General features: G+C 39.2%; 1 protein-coding gene across 3 annotated transcripts in view; it reads left to right on the top strand.

Moving 5' to 3' along the window:
* The first annotated feature begins 234 nt into the window (after window positions 1-234).
* LOC131693200 (ribosomal protein S6 kinase alpha-5) overlaps window positions 235-18,962 on the top strand; it is a 111,328-nt gene continuing 92,600 nt past the window's right edge. Inside the window, exon 1 of one of the 3 annotated variants that reach the window (XM_058980833.1) lies at window positions 235-641. The gene's annotated coding sequence lies outside the window, so the exon portion shown is untranslated. Of the gene's footprint in view, window positions 642-16,815; window positions 17,075-18,962 lie in introns of those variants that run through there. The other 2 variants (XM_058980835.1, XM_058980834.1) reach the window with 2 other exon arrangements.

Below are 18,962 nucleotides of genomic sequence, written 5' to 3'. Positions count from 1 at the left end.
TACGCGATGTTCATATTGCCATAATAAAAACAGCTCATCTTCCAGCACTGTATGCTATGAAGCAACCAATTTTTTATAGCAAAACATAACTGTCATCGCCATCTTGATGTATGCAACGACTTCGTGGAAGCGTGCGAGTATACGTGTATGCGTGTGCAGTGGCGATCGGTTCGACGAAGCATCATCCAAAGGCAACCCGAAGCCGTTTGTGAAGCAAGCAAGCAGCAGTAGTACTGAAACTGTGTGCGAACGCCTCAAACGTGTCAAAAAAGAAGCAGTCAGTTTGTTGAGAAGGTTGAATTTTTTTCCTACCCGTCTTATATTTTTTTGGCTACAGTTGGAAGTGCAAGTGAGATTCGTAGTTCTTGGAATATTTTTCCGGTACAATCGAGGAAACGGTCGAGTGTGAAGTTGCGATTTCGGGAGTGTTTCGTGCAACGGTTTGGTGTTCAGGTTTGGTGCTTTTTCCCTCGGAACCACTGTCGTTTATTGAAAGCTGTGGTAAAGGCAGCAGAAAATGCAATCGCCATTTTTGGACGGGTTCACGCAATCTTGTTTGAGGAAATTCAGTGACAGATTTTAGCATTTTCGGAACTGAGGACTATTCCGGAGTGAATTCAAGCAAGTGGTACCGATTTTTGGTAAGTTGAGCTCTTTCAACGCATAACAAATTTAATTTGCAGACTAGTTTGCGAATGGGGATTTCCGGCAGTTCGTAGGACTATGCTAGCCCGTCGCTGATGTGAGGTTATGCGATGTTTACAAATTTTTATCAACTCATCTGACAAGAAAACTGGCGAAGTTTTTCCAACAATTACCTAAACTATTTTTTAAAATGGAAACGATATGCTAACTTTTGAGGTTTCTTATTTGTATCGATGGTAATGGTGGATGTTTCTATACGGGTACATGTGAAAAAACGTAGACTATCAATAAAGGAAATCAAAGCAAAACCTTGGTGCTACATTCTATTACGGAACTTGACCTTCTGCTTTGAAAGACATCAGCCGATGTTTAGCATTCACTACCGCACTTGATAAACTGATGCAACGATCCTCTGCTGAAATTAGGAATACTTCCTGGTCAGGGCTCGACCATACAACGGCCTTGTTTGACAAGCGCCATAGCTCCTGTACCTGTACCACCAGAGCACGACTACTTATAAAGTACAACCCCGTTAAGTCGCCAACGAACAGAATGCAACAATCGACAAATTGTAATTGAATGTGGAAACAAATCGACTTCATCGATGATCGAGGTAAACACATAATACAGGATCGTCCCTGAACTCGTGTCAGCGACTCAAGGTGAATTACCGCTACCTACCTACGTTGTTTTATGCGCTTTTGTTGCGCATTATTGAATTTATGTGTACGTTGATTTGGATAGATAGAGATAGATCGCTGGATCTGTTATGCCAATTGACGCCTGTTTGAGTCTCAACCAGGAAAAAATCACAGTTTCATGCTATCATTTCCGTATGCAGTTAGTAGGAAATTTGACCGAATATAATGGCAAGTTCGATGATGGAATTTAACTCGTCCCGCGAATGGTCAACCAGCAACTCGACGATGTTAGTATTGTCTAGGATAACTATGGTCTTAATTCATATTTATTCATCAATTCATTCTTCATCTTTACACTTGTACCCCAGTTTTCCTATTATTCTGTTACTTGGAAATGAAACAAAGATAGTGATATCGGGTAGAGCGTAATTTATCAAAAGAATAATCTGATGCCCAGACTGATAGAATTAGGTGCAATCATTCTACTGTTCGCGTTGTAGTACGTGTTTCGTTCAGGTGGGATCCCCGTTTGAAAGCTTGACTTTTTAAAATTCTAATTTTTAATCACTCGCTCACCATCTTAAACGCTACTTGTTCGAATGTTGGTCACGAGATTTTCATTTTTTCACTTACGCCTTTCTTTTTGCTCCTTCCGAACAGCCGGTGGGGGTCTATTTTTAATTGTCATTCTTGGATTACCAACCAACGTAGGTACGGTGAATAATATTTGCTGTGGTGTTTAGTATACACATTGCTACACTTGATTGGGTGTGCGTTTCTGCATTGAACTTGCGAAACACCTTCAACGAAAAACAACATTCAGATAATGGAGGGAAGGGACCCTGAAACTAAACACCAATGGCAACATCCTTGCGTCGATCAATATTGCCACAACCACAAAAAAAAATTCCAGAAAGCACACCTGGACCAACGAAACGTGCTTTCAAGTAGTCAATTTCTAATAGTCGGCCGACACTAATCCAACGACCAATTTCAGGTTCAATACTGAGTATTTCTTTAGTCGGTCTATCTTCCGGAATTCATGCCACATATCCAGTCTACTGTAGTCTGCCGTGTTTTATCAGTCTTCCGATGTCAGCATGTTTGTATACTTGGTACAGCTCGTGGTTCATGCAACTGCGTTCTTCATAGCCGACGAGTATTGAACGTAAAATTATTCTCTTAAACACACCGAGCTGGTTTTTGGGTGGCGATGACCTTCACATGGTTCTGGTCATGAGGGACAAAGGTACCCTCAACCAAATGATAACTAAATTCAACATGTGACGGTATTGTAAACATCATCAAACATATTTCGTGCATCAGTGCTTTAGAACCTCTGACATACAATTGCTTCGAGATGGTTATTGCATTACACCTCGATAGTGGTGCACCGAGGAAACCGAGAGGGCTTATTGGGCCTTTTTTATGTTTTTGTGTTTTTTAAAACTTTGCGCGAGCCCAAACCAACGATCAACCATTATGGTTCGGTTGAGGGTGTCTTGTGAACGGGGAGAGCAGTTTTTTTAGCTGCCCTTTGCTGTACCTTCATTATGGTCAATCGGTGTATTCGGGACATTGCACAGTGGTCCAGGAAGAGAAATTAGCGGGAAACAATTGTTAACGCATTCATCTTTAGGTTTAGAGATTTGGTGTCTTAGAAACATTTATTGTGCGTGACAAACTGCATCTTTTGGCTGAAACGGTTTTAAAGTGGCCCTTAAAATGTCAAAGTTGTAGACATTATTTTAAATTATAGTTCAGAGAGAATGATACTTTCTTCTGCAATATTCTAGAACAATCAATTTTGAGCAACTTTGTTGAAGATACTAAATTTGTATCTCAAACCGTTTTCATTTTATAGTGAGTTCCATATGATAACTTAGGGTGTCTCTCAAAAGCAGTTTTCTCCTTACAGTTTTTTAATATGATTTTTCTCACAAAAGTACCCTTCAGTGTACTTTTGGAGCATGATTAGAGGCAACTTTTGCTGAAGAAAGAAAAATTTTATCTTGTCTGGTTCCAAAGTTATACTTAATTTTCATTTAAAAATACGCTCTTTTCAAATGTCGATATCTCAAAAGGGGGCAAACGAAAATTGATAATTTTGATTGCATTTGAAAGGCTGTACTTTTGCCTACAATATATTGAAAAATTGGAGAACTCTTTTTTGTCTTTCTCAAATAAATCAAATTTAAGTAAAAGCATTTTTGCGTATAATCCTACAGCGCTCATATTAAAAAAATATTTGCTTTACGCGCCGGCGTGGCACCGGCGCGGCACCGGCGCGCCTCTGATTTTATCTGAAATCGGCGGCGCGGCGCGCACCTCTAATAAGCGGTTCTGCAAAAGCACCTGAAAGGTCTGAAATACCCCAACCCTGTTCCAATCAGGACCACCCATTTCCTTTCAATCTCTTGCAATAGAAATGAATTACATTTTTAACCTAAGTAATAGTTGATAGTCTCGCCCAAAACAAGATATAAATCCGGCAATTCCAAAATCACGATAATGCACCTGATTTAAATAATTGTGGCTGCCAACGAACATCTTGTTTTTCGGCTTACACATTTTTCAAAAAAGTGCTCCGAAGTAACATTCGCTCCTAGCGCACGCACACGAAAACTGAGAACCGCAATACTTTGCGAGACAGAACAGAGCTACATGACAGCCATGAAAATGATATATACGCTTTTCATAATATTACCATAGCTGAGAAACAACTGGGGGTCCGAATTGGGAATTGCCCCACTTCCCTCTATGTTGGTAAATATATCACAGCTTACTGAAAATTCGATTATTGTGCTGACAATCTGACCATCTTAAACGCTTAATTTCTAGCATAGACCATATAGATTAAAATTGCGTCTCTGAGCTTTCAACATCTTGGATTGTTGGAACTTCTAGCTGATGAAAATTCGTGTTCCAGCTTTTCTAAAAAGTTTTGTTTTAAAAAGTTGTGAAAAGGTGGTTTAAAATCAACTATTCATTCTTGTTACTTATTTTACTGCCGTTCTACGCATAATTGTCCCATGTTGCTTTTTGGTCATTTTCACTTTTTTTAATCAAACAGTCTTTTTTGATGTATATTTTCAGAAAACACATCCAATTCATAAAGTTTGTTCGAAGACTTCGTGAAAAAATACCAAGTCTGTTTGTCCCATTGTTGATATTCTACGCATAATTGTCCCACTAACAAAAATCCCAAAAAAGTGCGCAATAAAAAAATAATTACGTAGCGTTTAGTTAAGAAGTTCATTACGCTAGATGTCGGGCACTGAAAAAATTGATGGAAAAATACAGGATCATTAAAAAAGAGATGGCAGTGGCAATATTAATCACAGTAGTGAGAACAATCCTGTAAAGCTCTTCATTACTATCGTCGCTTGCATAACATGGCGAACGCATCTAGGATAATGAGCCTATTTTCGCAATGTCTATTATTACGCTACCCATTTGAAGCCGTTGGTTAGTGCAGCGTTTGCTATCTTTGTTCAACAAATTGGATCAAATGGTAGGGCGACAATTGGAGCACTCGATTGGAACTTTAGTTGCGATCAAACACTAGCATTTCATCGTTTTTAGGCCATTTGTGTTATTAGATTGGTTCTTAAGAACGAAGCAAGGTTGTGAATGCCAAATTAATGCACTCCATCGAGTGTAGGCAGAGTAATTAATAATCTTGTGAGGTACCCTTCTAAATAGAGTAAAAATAGGTACTTTACCCTATTTCCAATTTTGATGAAGCAACAAATCTCCCGAGTAACAGAAAAACTCACAACATACACTTTTGTAAAAAAAATGAGTTATGGGCATCATTTACATAGATCGTTATGGGACTGATATGCGTAGAACTTTCCGGTTTCCGCTCGATTTCTCGGCATAACAGTCCCACTTAACATTTTTCTTAAAAACTAACGTTAATTGAATCTCTATAATAAAAAACTGGGCTGATTATATTGAAAACGATTGCCATGAACGTAATTTTGGACAATAAAGCTTTATTTGTTACACCGTATCCCTCCAGATAACTAATACAATTTTCATCTTCAATCGCGTTTTTCTCAGTTGCCAGTTTTGCAACATGGGACAATTGGGCGTAGAACGGCAGTTTAGTTTCTGTAACTTATCTTATTATTTTTAAAATTGCCTGGATAAATCTGGACAAATTCTTTGAAATCTGGAAGGTTGGCACCCCTGTGCGTGGGTCATGTGCAAAAGAGGATGGGCAGCCGACTGCAAGCGGTGAGGAAAGGAACCAAGGGACTCGGTGGAAAAGGCGCGGGTAAGCTGACGGATAAGCTGATAGCGGATTTAACGACATACTATGGACTGGCGATCATAAGACATTCCGCCTTTGCATCGAACATGAAGGATGATATATGGACAACTTGTTTTCCACAAGTGTTCACCTGACAAGGATCCGCAGCATATGAAGTGTCCAGAAGGTGTCAACAGCTGGTGCAAGTAGTGTTCGGCGGAGGCAAATGGCGAGTGGGCTTCATTCAAACACGACCATCCTCTCCAAAAGAACGTTCAAGATGCCGGGTGTGTGTGAAGACTGGTTCCAAAACATTTGCATATTGCTTCTCAAATCATGGAAAGTGTCACTTGTATAGACACAAATTTGCTCAATGAAGACAAGACTATGAACGCACTGGGAGTAGCTGTTTGGTCTGAAGCAGCCCATTTCGCCCGGATCTCTTCAAATCAACGTCTGCAAGCCGCCGAAAGCAGTGTGCCCGGCTATGTGAGGAAGGCTTAGGGACCATTCATAAATTACGTAACGCTTTTAGGGGGGGAGGGGGTACGACAAGTTGTGACATGTTGTGACATAGGGGGAGGGGGCGTCAGCTAGATCGTTACGTAACATGATTTCACCGAAGAAAAAAAATATTTTCTTGGAATTTATTACGTAATAGGGGAGGGGGGATGGAGAAATTTGTGACAATTTGTTACATGGGAGGAGGGGGAGTCAAATTTGAGCAATTTTTGCATTACGTAATTTATGAATGGTCCCTTATCTGGAGAAGAAAACTCGAGCCATTTCTGTCCAGGAGCAATTCGAGGTGAAGTTCCAAGGACCCGGCATCGCAGATTAATTGTGGCAGCTGGTCCGCAGGGTTAAGCGGAAGTCGAACGCACCTCGACCCGCAAAGAAGGTCAAGGACGAGGAGAGGCTCTGTTGGTGAAACCCGACAAGGACAAGTATGCCGACGTCCTCAAATCGATGCGGGCGGTCGAAAGCCTCTCGGCCCTAGAGCAGGATGTGCACAGCGTTCTACGTACCAAGACCGGCGAAATGATCTTGGTGCTGAAACGAGGTGCGCAATCTAGTGGGGCGGCGTACAAGAAGTTGGCCCAAGAGGTTTTGGGTGACGGCGCTCAGGTGAGGTAGTTGGATGCGGAAGTTACCCTCCAGTGCAAGCAACTGGATGAGGTTACCAACGCAGACGTCGTCGTCTCTGCCGTCATGGAGCAGTGTGGCGCAGGGATTGAGCGGTCCTCTGTACGCCTAAGAGGGGGACTTTGGCACGCAGGTAGCCTATTTCAGACTACCGATTGCGGAGGCCAAAAAGGTCATCGAGAGAGGAAAGCTGAAGATCGGCTGTTCAGTATGCCCAGTAAGCATACCCCAGCCGCCTTCAGTGGACAGGTGCTATCGGTGCCTAGAGTCCGGCCATAGATCCTACGACTGCAAGGGTCCAGGCAGAAGTAAGTTTTGTCGTCGCTGTGGTTAGGACACAAGGCACAATAATGCGATAGGGTACCGCGGTGATCCCTGACAAGGTACGCGGGTGGAAGACCAATTACTTCGACAGCAAAGTTTTCACCGCGGCCCTGGGACAAAATATTGACAGTCTACAACAAATATTTCATCGAAAGTGTTCTCAAAACTTTAAACGCGATTATCTCAAAACATGATTTTTCAAAATTGCGTTTAATCTCATTTGAAAACAGTTCAATCTAATGACTTCAACTTTTGATCTCTCAAAAAAACCTTATTCATTAGAGGAATGATCTATAGAATCCACAAATTCATTGTATTTACTAGTGAAGCCTTAAAATGGAAAAAGCGCTAAAAATCAATCTCAAAGTATAAGATCGCACCATTACCTCAACTTTTACCCTTTCTTAGGTCATTACTCCAGTGGGTCTGACAGTAGGTTTCGAGATGAAAAATGGATAGATTATTTGCTGCCTTTGCTGTCGAAGGCTGTTGGTGTTAATTATGGTTGGTTGATTTTTCCTTATTGGCGTATGGCTTTTCGTAATGTGCCGTCCAGTTACAGAATTGTCACGCAGGGATCTGACACAACGTCATTTGCTGATGGTTAATATATTTACCTCCTTTTGACTACAAACGTCAGATAGGAGGAGATAGTTTTGGGCAGCCATATACCTATCCCATGAACGCCTTTGTGAACGCCAGTGAAAAGTTTTCTCCAAGTATCGTGTTACATGTAGTTCTCTGCAATATTTGTGCCTGAACTAAACTTCTCTACGTCACTAGTACACGGTTACGGATGTGATGTAGTTGTATGTATCCTGGAGATTATTCTTCGTCTTCACTTTTAGTAACTGGTCCACCTCGTGAACTGCAGCAAATCAAAATTTTATCATGTAGTACCGACAATGTTATGTGGCTCGTTCGTTTGACTACGCACCCGGAAGTAATGATATTGCATTGTTTGTGCAGTGGATAAGCAACAAACTGGTAGATAGAGTAGTTCACTTACATTACCGACAGCTTTTGATTTTGTGCTAGCTTTGGGATGGTAGGCTGACTTTCACAGTTCTTTGCTGGCTTTGTATATCACTCCCGGATGCAGGGTTACCGCGGAGCCTACTGTCCCAAATAGTGGTTTATAGCAATGAGTTTGGCATGACGGTATTTATATACGATTTAGCTTTTTGCAATGTTTGATACATTGGCATACATATTTAAAAAGATTAAGGGGGGTTACACCACTGTAAATAAAGTAGGCATATTTTGGACATTTTTCTTGGCGCAATGAGGAGATGAATTGTGATCCGCCAAAAGAGGATTTATAATACTAATTGTAATGCCAAAAAATAATGTTATCAGGTAATTTCATCACAAGATGGTGGCTGTGCACCATTTTTCCGCGGGCGACTTTTTTGAAATGGCCCTTGGCCGAAAATCTACCTCCCGTATTTTTTTTAAAACAAAGTTGCAAAATGACAATCTTCTGAGTCAATCAAAAACATCAGTTTTAGAAATGCGACTGATTCTGAAAAAAAAACAAATATTCTAATCAATTTCATTACATTTTAGCGGCGGACTAGGCGGGGATCTAGAAAAAATTCTATTTTCACCAAGTTTCACTACTAGTTCTCATGTTAATAATTCACCAATCATTATGACTACTGAGAATTTGATTTATATAAGAAGCCCACTTCAAGATGCTGATTACAATACGCCTCGATAGTGGTGTATCGTGTAGACCGGGAGGGCTGATGTGAGCCTATTTTTGTTCTATCCTTTCCTATCTTTACCAGCTCACAACTAACAATCAACTAAGAAAGAAATAGATTAATGAGAAAGTATATGCTTTGAATCAAAGCCCGTGCAAACATTCAAACGCCCAAACGCATTATTACACGCGAAATTACAAACACTCACGCGCAACATACAAAGGTCTACGCTATCAAACAAGCCACCATATTAACGCTCGAGCTCTCTGCGATAATACAAACCTGTTCACATGCAATAGCAAACGTCTACGCCAACCTGCGCACGCGATTTCGCAAATATATACACACCCCAGTCACTAAGGCAACGTGTTAGCTCTTTATTAACGCGATTTCAAGCGATCATATAAACGTCCGTTCCCACACGACCATTTATCGTCCATACCCGGTAGCCCTCACTCTCGATCCTAGCAGCCTAGGTTGGAGCATTCTCAAAAAACTATGTGTGGGTAATGTCCGTACCATAACCGCGGCGTTGACGTAGGACTATACGTTGTCGTAACATATTATTGTAATTCTGCTTCTCTTTCGAAACGGTTAAATTTGCACATTAAGCCTGATTCAACGGGTAATATGTATTTTTTTTAGAGATTTGTGAATAGTTAGGGGAACCAGGGTCTATTAAGTCCATGGGGGTTTTTCAGACCCCCTAGGTTTCTCAGGAAATCGTAAGCCTTTCTGACTGTCGTACATATTTGTGGAACCGCTATTCTAGAACATTAATTTTGACAGCTAAATCTAATTTATTTAGAAAGGAGATGCAACATGTCATCAACATTTTGCCATCCTCAAAACAAAAATCCTTCCAATGGTAAAACCGCGATTAAAGTAACAAACGAAAGTGAAAAAATAGCAGATAAGTAACATTTTTTTCTGCTTCTTAGCGAGTTACTCATATAAAGATTTAATAGGTAAACATAATTCAATTGTAACAAAATGGCGGTCTGAATTACCCCGTGGGAAGTCCGAATTACCCCTACATTTTAAAAGGATGGAAAAACGGTTGCAAATCGTTTCCTAGCGCTATAGTCGCTAGCGTGCAAATGAATGATTACGACTTCAAAATGTACCTGTGGTTTCAAAATAACAATTAGGACCGTTGACCGATAAGTTACTTCCCATTTACCTACTTGAAAGGTGATTTGCTTAGATAGGTCCGAATAGCCCCAGGTTCTCCTATCCCGTTCGGTAATCAATTCAGTACAACAATTTTACTGTCGAGTTATCCGCATAAAATGCGTATAAACATCTGTCAATAAGAGTATGACGAATTTCGCGCCAACTTGAACAAATGTTGGCAGCACCTTCTCAGATTTTAATGAAACTTTCTGTACATGAGAACTGTCCCAAAAAACCAACTTTGCATACCTTGTTTTTCCAAAAATGGTCTAGACTGTCTTTTAAAAAGGGTCAAACTTTTTTCACCAATTTTTATTCAAATGGCTGTAGTCTAAAAATGACAAACCCTACAAAAAAATTGTTGTAAGCATGATTTAGTCAAATTTTTGAATAAAAATATTGAAAACATTTTTCATCGACTCACTGAAAAAAATCAATTTTGAAAATTTTAAGTCGATTTACAAAAAAAATCCATTTTTGACTTGGATGAAATTTTGTTCCTAGATAGGTAATTATGTTCCTCATCTACCGTCAAAAATTCAAGTTAGGTAGTTTCAAGAAAAAAAAGTTATTTGAAAAAAACTTCCTTGTCCAAACTGAATTTTTTTTTCAGCATATTTTCATCGCAAACCAAACCAATGAAAATCATAATGGCTACAGTATCAAATTTCCCAACTGCTAGTTGCCTGATACATGCAAAAAATATCACTAACGAATTTGGTATAGCATCTTGGACTGGACTGGAACGAGGCCGAAGGGATTCGTTTAACGGAGATTTGGTACTGGAACACAGACAACATGTTTAATATCGCGATAACCGCCACCACAAGCGCAGAGACCGCTCTCCACGACTCTAATACGCCGGAGATGGGCATTCTACGTTTAATGATTGTACATGACCCGAGATATCACCCGAATGATTTCATGACTCTCTTGGAACAAGGTTTGGGATTCCTGAACTCCCATCGCTCCACGAAATTTGCCAATTTTCGAGCGTCCTCTGAGAAGAAATATTTAAAAACTCGTTGAAGCGATCTTTCATAAATATCACCTTCTAATGCCCAAATGCCCACCTTCTCATTATCATTCTAATCCAAGTATCCGGCTTCTCATTACCCGGAATGGAGCACTGCGAAAGAACTCAAACTAAGATGGTCTGCTATGATTTTTCAGATAAAGTACCCAAAACTCCCATTTTTTCTCCAGGAAATACAAAGAGTACTTCCCATGCTCCATCAAACGGAGAGCCTCCTGTAAGTGTAACGATGGTCGTTGATAGGTAAATATAAAACCATCAGTTTTGTGGGGAGAATGTTGGCAGCACAGCCTCTTTTATGATTGCACTCACCACTACCGTCATAATAATTAGCATAAAAGCGATGCATAGCTGTCATCATATGACGAACGTTCCGTGTATTCCAATCACAGGATAAATCAAATACACAACGAAGGCCCTAGCCACCAGATGAAACGATGTTTCTCTGATGATCCGTCCGTTAATCCGTCGACGAACCGGTGCCAATAATCACGTTTTTCAGCTTTCATCAAGTTTTTCATTTGCAAATGTAGCGTCGCGTATATTGAGAAAAATTCAGGCGATCCGACGTTCAAAAGTCCCTTTCGCGTACATTTCTAAGCAATCGCTCCCACTACGAAGTAGGAGATTGTTCACGGTTGTTTACGTCGAGTATTCGTTTCGTTTGACCTTAAATCGTAGTGCAAATGCATTATGTAGGGACTGAAATATAGACACTTGAGGTTTTTGATGTCTCATGTTGAAATTCCTGCTAATTTCTAAGTTTACCGAGACCAGAAACTACTTACTTCGGTTTTGTAACAACAACCTTCAAGGGACACTCTTAGGCCTTTACGAGGAAGCTTAGGAGAGAAAACTGATTTTTTTCTTTTGGAAATTCATAGGCACATTAACCCATTATTGTCCAACCTACTATATATAGTAGGTGCTAAGATTAACTCCAATTGCTCAAGCAATACCGCAGAACAGCCATTATCAATGAGTTAATATTGTTCCTATACTCTTCAGAAAACGTTTAGAGAAGTTATAGTGTTTAAAACGGTGTTTATGATTTGTTTTTATTTAATTTTCTCTTAAGGGGTTACAAATTTTTGTTGGGATGAAAAAAATAAAATTTTTGTGAATTAGATATTCTAAAACTACATACGCCGAGGAAAATTTTCTAAAAGTTTCATTGAGATCGGAATACTACAACTTGAGTGACAGCTATTCATGGACCGCTACCCATTGACCACTCGTAGGCGGTGCGTAGTGTTTGATACGCTAAACCGTTGACTCGGTGCACCGACAGTAAAACTCGATTATCTCGGAGTTGTATTTTGATGAAAAGTTCATTCACGGCGTTCACGATATCTGAAGAACCAATTAATCGATAAATCTGAAATTTTCACTGGTTGTTCCTTATTATATCAGCTACTTTGAGTACAAAAATATTTTTACTGGAATGACCACATATTTTTTTCCGATCGGAAAACTCAACTTGTGATGCGCGTGAAAAATAAGTTGGGCAATAATGGGTTAAAAGATGTTTCCACAATGGGATGGTCAGACTCTCTTTAGTGTATAAGAGAACGTAGAAATTAGTCGCTGTCAGTGGCGTAGCGCTTTTTTGCATTTCTAATCGGAGCGTTTCTTAAAAGAATGTTTAATTTTGTCACCACATAATTTATATGTAGGATATGTCGAGAGATCATGCGGAATCACTCTACAGTAAGAAAACTTTTCATGATTCTCCGCATTTTCCACAGCGTGCCTTGTTTCGGCAATAAGTCGCTGTAGGCCCAATTGTTTGCAACGAAGGTAGTTCATGCCTCGCGGCACGAAAAGGCGAACAGGTAGACTAACCCTGTCCAAAAGATCGAAGTTTGGAAGAGCAGATTCGTGCGAAAGGTTCGAGATGAGGCTGATGGAAAATAAGTTGTTTTCGTATACTCCTTAATTTTTCCTGAACGCAATTGCTTGTGAACCAGAATTTTCACTGACCGAAGCAAATGGTTCTTGAAGGAGCGAACCCCATACTTCGCAATTAAGATCCCTGTTGGAGACTACACCATCAATCTCTACTTCCTGGGCGGGTACATAGACAAGTTACTTCTTCGTACACGGCCAAGCTGAATTTAGTTAAATCTCGCATATATCGATGATGTTAAATGACTTATCTTTGCCCTTATTTAAGTTTGTTATGAATATATACCAAACTCGTTACTGATACTTTGTGCATGTATCAGGCAACTAGCAGTTGGGATACTAAATTCTGATATGATTATAACTTTCATTGGTTTAGTTTTCGATAAAAAAACACTGAGAACAAAAAATCAGTTTGGCAAAGAAAAGTTTTTTTTAAATAACTTTTTTTCCTTGAAAGTGTCCAACTTGAATTACCTATCTAGGAACAAAATTTCATACAAATCAAAGATGGTTTTTTTTGTAAATCGACTTTAAATTTTTAAAATCGATTTTTTTTTCAGTGTAGGAGCCGATGAAGAATTTTTTCAATATTTTTATTAAAAAATTTGACTAATTTTGTGAAAATCACACCTACAACATTTTTGTAGGATTTGTCATTTTTAGGCTATAGCTATTTGAAAAAATGGTAAAAAAAAGTTTGACCCTTTTCAAAAGACAGTCTAGATCATTTTTGGAAAAACAAAGTATGCAAAGTGGGTTTTTGTGACAAAGTCTTCATGTACAAAAAGTTTCATTAAAATCTAACAGGGTGCTGCCAACGCTGAATACGATTTAGCGCAAAATTCGTCGTATATAGTTTTCGGAAAATTTTCTGCCGATAAAGTTAAGAAATGCTGTCTAGTTCACTAATTTGAATATGCAATTTGGCGAATGACCAGTAAAAGTAGCATGGTTTAGTCGGGATTTTTTAATGTTATGCAGAAAACTTGTGCACAAAATGATTGCCCTACGTCAACATCCCGCTAATGTTCAAAACATTACCTTTACCTACCTCAAGTTTTTTTGGAAATAACAAATTTACGTACTTTCTACTTCTGCCGCAGTCAGACGTACAATCGAGCCAAGTGAACAACAGGCCTCTCGATCTACTGTGCATTGTCTCGAGAACAAAGGAAACATCGGATTATTCTTGTCATCATGAGTAAAGTTGACTAAAAAGCTATACTCTGACCCAACGCTGCTGTCGTTGACTTTAAATTTTGTTTAAAACGACCGAGTTTTAGTGAAGTGGAATACCTTCTGAAGTTAAAAATGCAACTTAGGCGTGCGGAAGTCTTGTACCTTCAGTGTTAATATCATTCAACACCTTAGCACAAGCCGAGCATTTCGTTTTGAAGAACAACTTAAAACACGTGTTTGAAAGTGACAACGTTGGAATTAAGATTCCCGTATATATTGAAAATGATTATATAGATGTAAGGTTATATGACCTGTCACCTCGTACCCCTTCTAATCCAATTGCAAAATGCATGTCGCAATACGAAGAAGTAGAATCCGTTACATCTGATACTTGGAGAAACTTCTTCCCGGGTACTCCTAAGGGCGATTTGTTGTGAGGATGCGACTCCTACTTGACAATAAAACTCAAAACTCATGGAACTACAATTATCCAAACTACGCTATGCACCCATGAGGGGCAAACTCCTACGTGCAAGTATTGTAATCAGACAGCTCATCATGGACAACCTTGTGCGGAAGATACAGAGGAAAATGCATATCAACCAACTTTCCAACTCATCTACGGCAAACCAACCTAAAACAGAGTTTTCAATACCAATGCCGGAACCACAAACGGTGACCAAATTTGTGGCAGCTGTTCAGACCATAATGACAACCGCAAAAGAATCATCCAGCACTCCAAAAGCAACTGTAAGCAACATCGGCAACGAATGTAGTAACAATGACGACGGATTTACACTGATCAACAATAAGTGCAAGAAGCAGGGAAGAACATTTGATCCCGGACACCAAGCCAGCTTCTACCGGGACGTGAAAAACAAGAGAGAATTAAATGACCCCCCTGACGCTGTTTGCCAACAGACCTCGCGAAAGAAGGTCTCCGCTCGCAATAAATAGTTGCACGCACGAGATCCAATATTACTACAATAATTCTTGTTTGTATTTTTATTTTTACATGCATTGTAAACATATAAAAGATCCACGGCTCCGTTAAGCTACCGCTATGAGCCGTGTCAAATAAACGAATTAAAAAAATACGTTTTAGAATGGATGTGCATGAGTTAACCAATTAATCAGAAATAAGAGACTAGAAATAATAATTGTGATCAGAAAGTGACCCTTCCGATCTCAGGTGCGAACATATGAACGCTCGTTCCCACGCGACCATAAAGTCTACACTCGCCCACATCTAAACCATATACTCAATATCACAATCAAAATCACGGCCTATTGCAATTGGGTCATGCTAATTATTATGACAGTGTTTTAGAGGGTGATATTTCCCGTCTGGTCTACAATTGTAGTGAGTGATTCTGATAGGAGGACACTTCAAGGTCAAAATTTTGGAAATAGCCATACCTGACATTATGTTTAGTTTTTTCGCAATCCATCTTAAAAAATGCGCTCGAAATTAGAAGAACCTCTTAACACGGCTCCGATCCACAGCGATTACTTTAAACAGACGACAAAATGGCGATATTTACCATCTGGAATTGTTTTTCGATGTCAACATTGTAAAATTAAGAAAAGAGAGACAAACTCTACTCGCTCTCGCCTATAGTTAGCTGAAGTTTATGAAGAAACTGTTATTTGCCAGCAAAGGTTTAAACGAGTTGGTTTTACCACAACTTTCCGGGTGACTCACCAGAGTTGTTTATGCTCCGAATTCGAGAACCTGACAATACGAACAACAAAATAGTAATAGGCTTCTCATCTGATCCGATTTCATTGAAGAAAACAATTCAAGATTGGATACCATCATCGCCATAGTAAAAAACAAAAAAAAAATAATGCGGCTTACTGGTCTTAGTATATCTGGACCTTCGACTGATCATTACGATAAAACTTGCATTTTGCTTGATGATACCTACCGGAGTTTGTGTGCCAACCAGACAAAACATACATCTCACATACCCAAGTACGCACACCGTCAACGTACGTATGGTATCAAAACAAGGCAGAGCAGAATAGTATAAAATTGACCACTGTTCTTTCTGGTGGTGGTAGGCTATATAAATTGACGGGGACTCCCAACTGACTGGGAGGTAACGGTTTGTAACGGCATAGTATCAGACAACCCTCAGTGTATACTACCAATACAGAGCAGAAAAATGGTTTCAGTGTTGGCACTTTCTCCTCTTACCATAGGTCCTTAGCAGAAGATATAATTTGTCTTATCGTAACCTTCAAACTTACTCAAATTCAGACCTAATTATCGCATAGAATTTCGTAGTGGGTTTTTATCAACATTTTTCGAATTGTAAAAAATCGACGGTTAAGAGGTTTATCCAAATATATAACAATAAAGTTTTTCCAATGAATTATTTCATAAATTTAATGGCCCATGACTCACGATCTGGTTTATCAAATTAATCGTATAAAATTTGCAATTAACAGAACACGTGCATCAATTGCTTAACACACATCTTGCAACACTTGTAGCAACATTAGCAGTGTTTGTGTAGAGCCATACTATTTGGTGCGTGTACTAAATAAAAGGGTGGTGGGGCTGCCTACTGTGGCCGTGTACTACACTTTGGCCAGACAGCAGGACCAATAGACTCACACAACGAATCTGAAGACATCTCCCCACCCTTCCCCGCCCATATAGGTATGTGTGTATTGAAACCGCGCAAACGTGACATTTGCTCACTTCCACAGACCAAGAGCGAGTACTTCATAGCACACACTATTAGGCATGATGGGATGGGGCCACCAGTTACTTTATTCGGGTTTTCATCGTTCATCGAGACGGTCGGTTTGTTTGTTTGACGAGTGCCACGCGCGCGATTTTCACTGTGCTAAATGATTGATGTGATACTCTGAAGCATAAGGTGTAACAATCCAAGGACCTTCGCAAGGCCTTGCAAACAAGTGTTCGAGAATTTGTGCATCTTTAGATCGACGAAGCCTCATTAGAATGAGGTGGATGGTAACTACTATCGAATCTGAGGTGAATTAGCAATTTTTGTCTCGTCACCGCTTAAAGGTTAGTTGAATCGAAATTTATCACGGATTTCGACGGCTTGCACGAGCGAATGTGGAAGAAACGAGAAACGTCTCGCGCTAAGCGAAGAACACTATAACTGTATCATTCTTCGTACGGCGTGTGCCCGATTTCCTACGGCCCAGTAACAAACCAGAGCTGAGCTGTGTTGTGCTTGTGCTTTTTAGCTGTTCGTTCATATCGAAAATCTCTTGTTGTCTGGTGTAGATTATGTGGATTGAAGAAGTGTGCGCTCTTGCCAGCATGTTTACGCTGCTGCTGATGGTGTATGAAGATTACTTCGAAATGTGGGAGTAAAAGTGAATTGTGAAATTGGGTTCATGGTGAGCACATTGGGGGAATGTTGAACATCGTTGATTGGTGATTTAAATGGAAAATCTTATTCAATGATACTTTCCGGACTTGCTCCGAAGAAATACAATACAATATATTTTGTTGTGAAACTATCGTAACAGGTGAATCCTATAATGGTCAAGATTTATTTAAAAAAATTAGAATTATAGAACCCTATTGGTTGTTCAAATTCAATCATTTTATGTTTGTTCAGAATCCACTGAAAGTAACTCAAACACACTCTAGTACGCATTTCCGTTTTTTTTCTATTTATTTATTTATTTGGTAAAATCACCGACAGGGGCATTTGGCACAATTTAACTTATCCTTATAATATACCTTGATTATCGCATTGACGTTAGATACCCACAAAAAATCTTAAATAAGGTATTAGTACTTATGTCAAAACCCAAAAAACTGAATATATTGATTAATTTGCCGTTCACTTGCGTAACACTTTTATTAACTGGGCAAGTCCCCATTAACTTTCTCTTCTTCCGAAGTCCGACTACCGGTCGGACTTCGGTAGAAGTCCACTGCACAGTGGTCCAGAATGTAAATTTAGTAGGAATTTTAACTTTTTGCTAAATGACTAAGCCTTACAAAATGACTGAGCCTTACAATATATTTGGCAAAGTTGTAGTGCCTTGCAAGGCCCTTCTAACCAGAAGCTAGGGTGGTTCTAATTTCAGCAATATTTAAAATTGAACTTTTTAACGGTTAGAGATAGAGATAGAGGTTGACTGTCTTCGATGAAGTTGTAGAATAACACATGTTAGACAGATTTTCTGAAGACATGCAAGCTTTAGCTTTTATACTTTCCATTGCACGACAAATATCCAAATGTAAGCTCAAGGGTTTTCCTTGGTTTTATTCCTGTAACTTTTGTAGTTATTTTACGCTAAGGTACCCTTTGGACAATAGATCATTTTAAGGCGCATAATTTGTTTTAAAACATCAACTACTAAACTTATTTCGTTTTAAAGTTATGAGAACATTCTCATAAAAAAAATAAAATGGCATTACAGTAATGACCCATAAATTTTGCTTGATAAAACGGGGAAGTTGAAAAAATCGGGAAATTTTTTTTAACCCATTATGACCCAACGTATGAAATTTAATGCGCAAAAATAACACAATTCTGGATCATACTTGTTATACAATAAAGGCGCTTTCAAACTTCTGGTCTTCTATGAAAGTTAATTAATAGCCTATAATTTATATTGTGTTTGCTCAATAATCTTTTTTTATAAATCTCCATTGTGTTTTCGAATGTCAAAGTTGGACAAAATTCAAACCAAAATATGATCAATACATATTATAAAATTTCTCTTCTAAATCACTAATTCTTGTTCAGGATTTAGAGCGAATGACCATGACCATGAAAGATGTAGCTCAGTGCGAAAAAATGAAAGAAATTAATGAAACAATTGCGAAAATTCTGCTGATTGTTCAAGGTATGAAATTTTATACGCTAGGCTGAACCGATATCTTTATTTCCTCTTTAGGACCCGGAGGGGATTCACAACTTTCTCGC

Source organism: Topomyia yanbarensis, chromosome 3 (genome assembly GCF_030247195.1).
Source record: "Topomyia yanbarensis strain Yona2022 chromosome 3, ASM3024719v1, whole genome shotgun sequence".
In the NCBI taxonomy this organism is placed as follows: Eukaryota; Metazoa; Arthropoda; class Insecta; order Diptera; family Culicidae; genus Topomyia; species Topomyia yanbarensis.
This window is presented reverse-complemented; position numbering and strand designations above follow the sequence as displayed.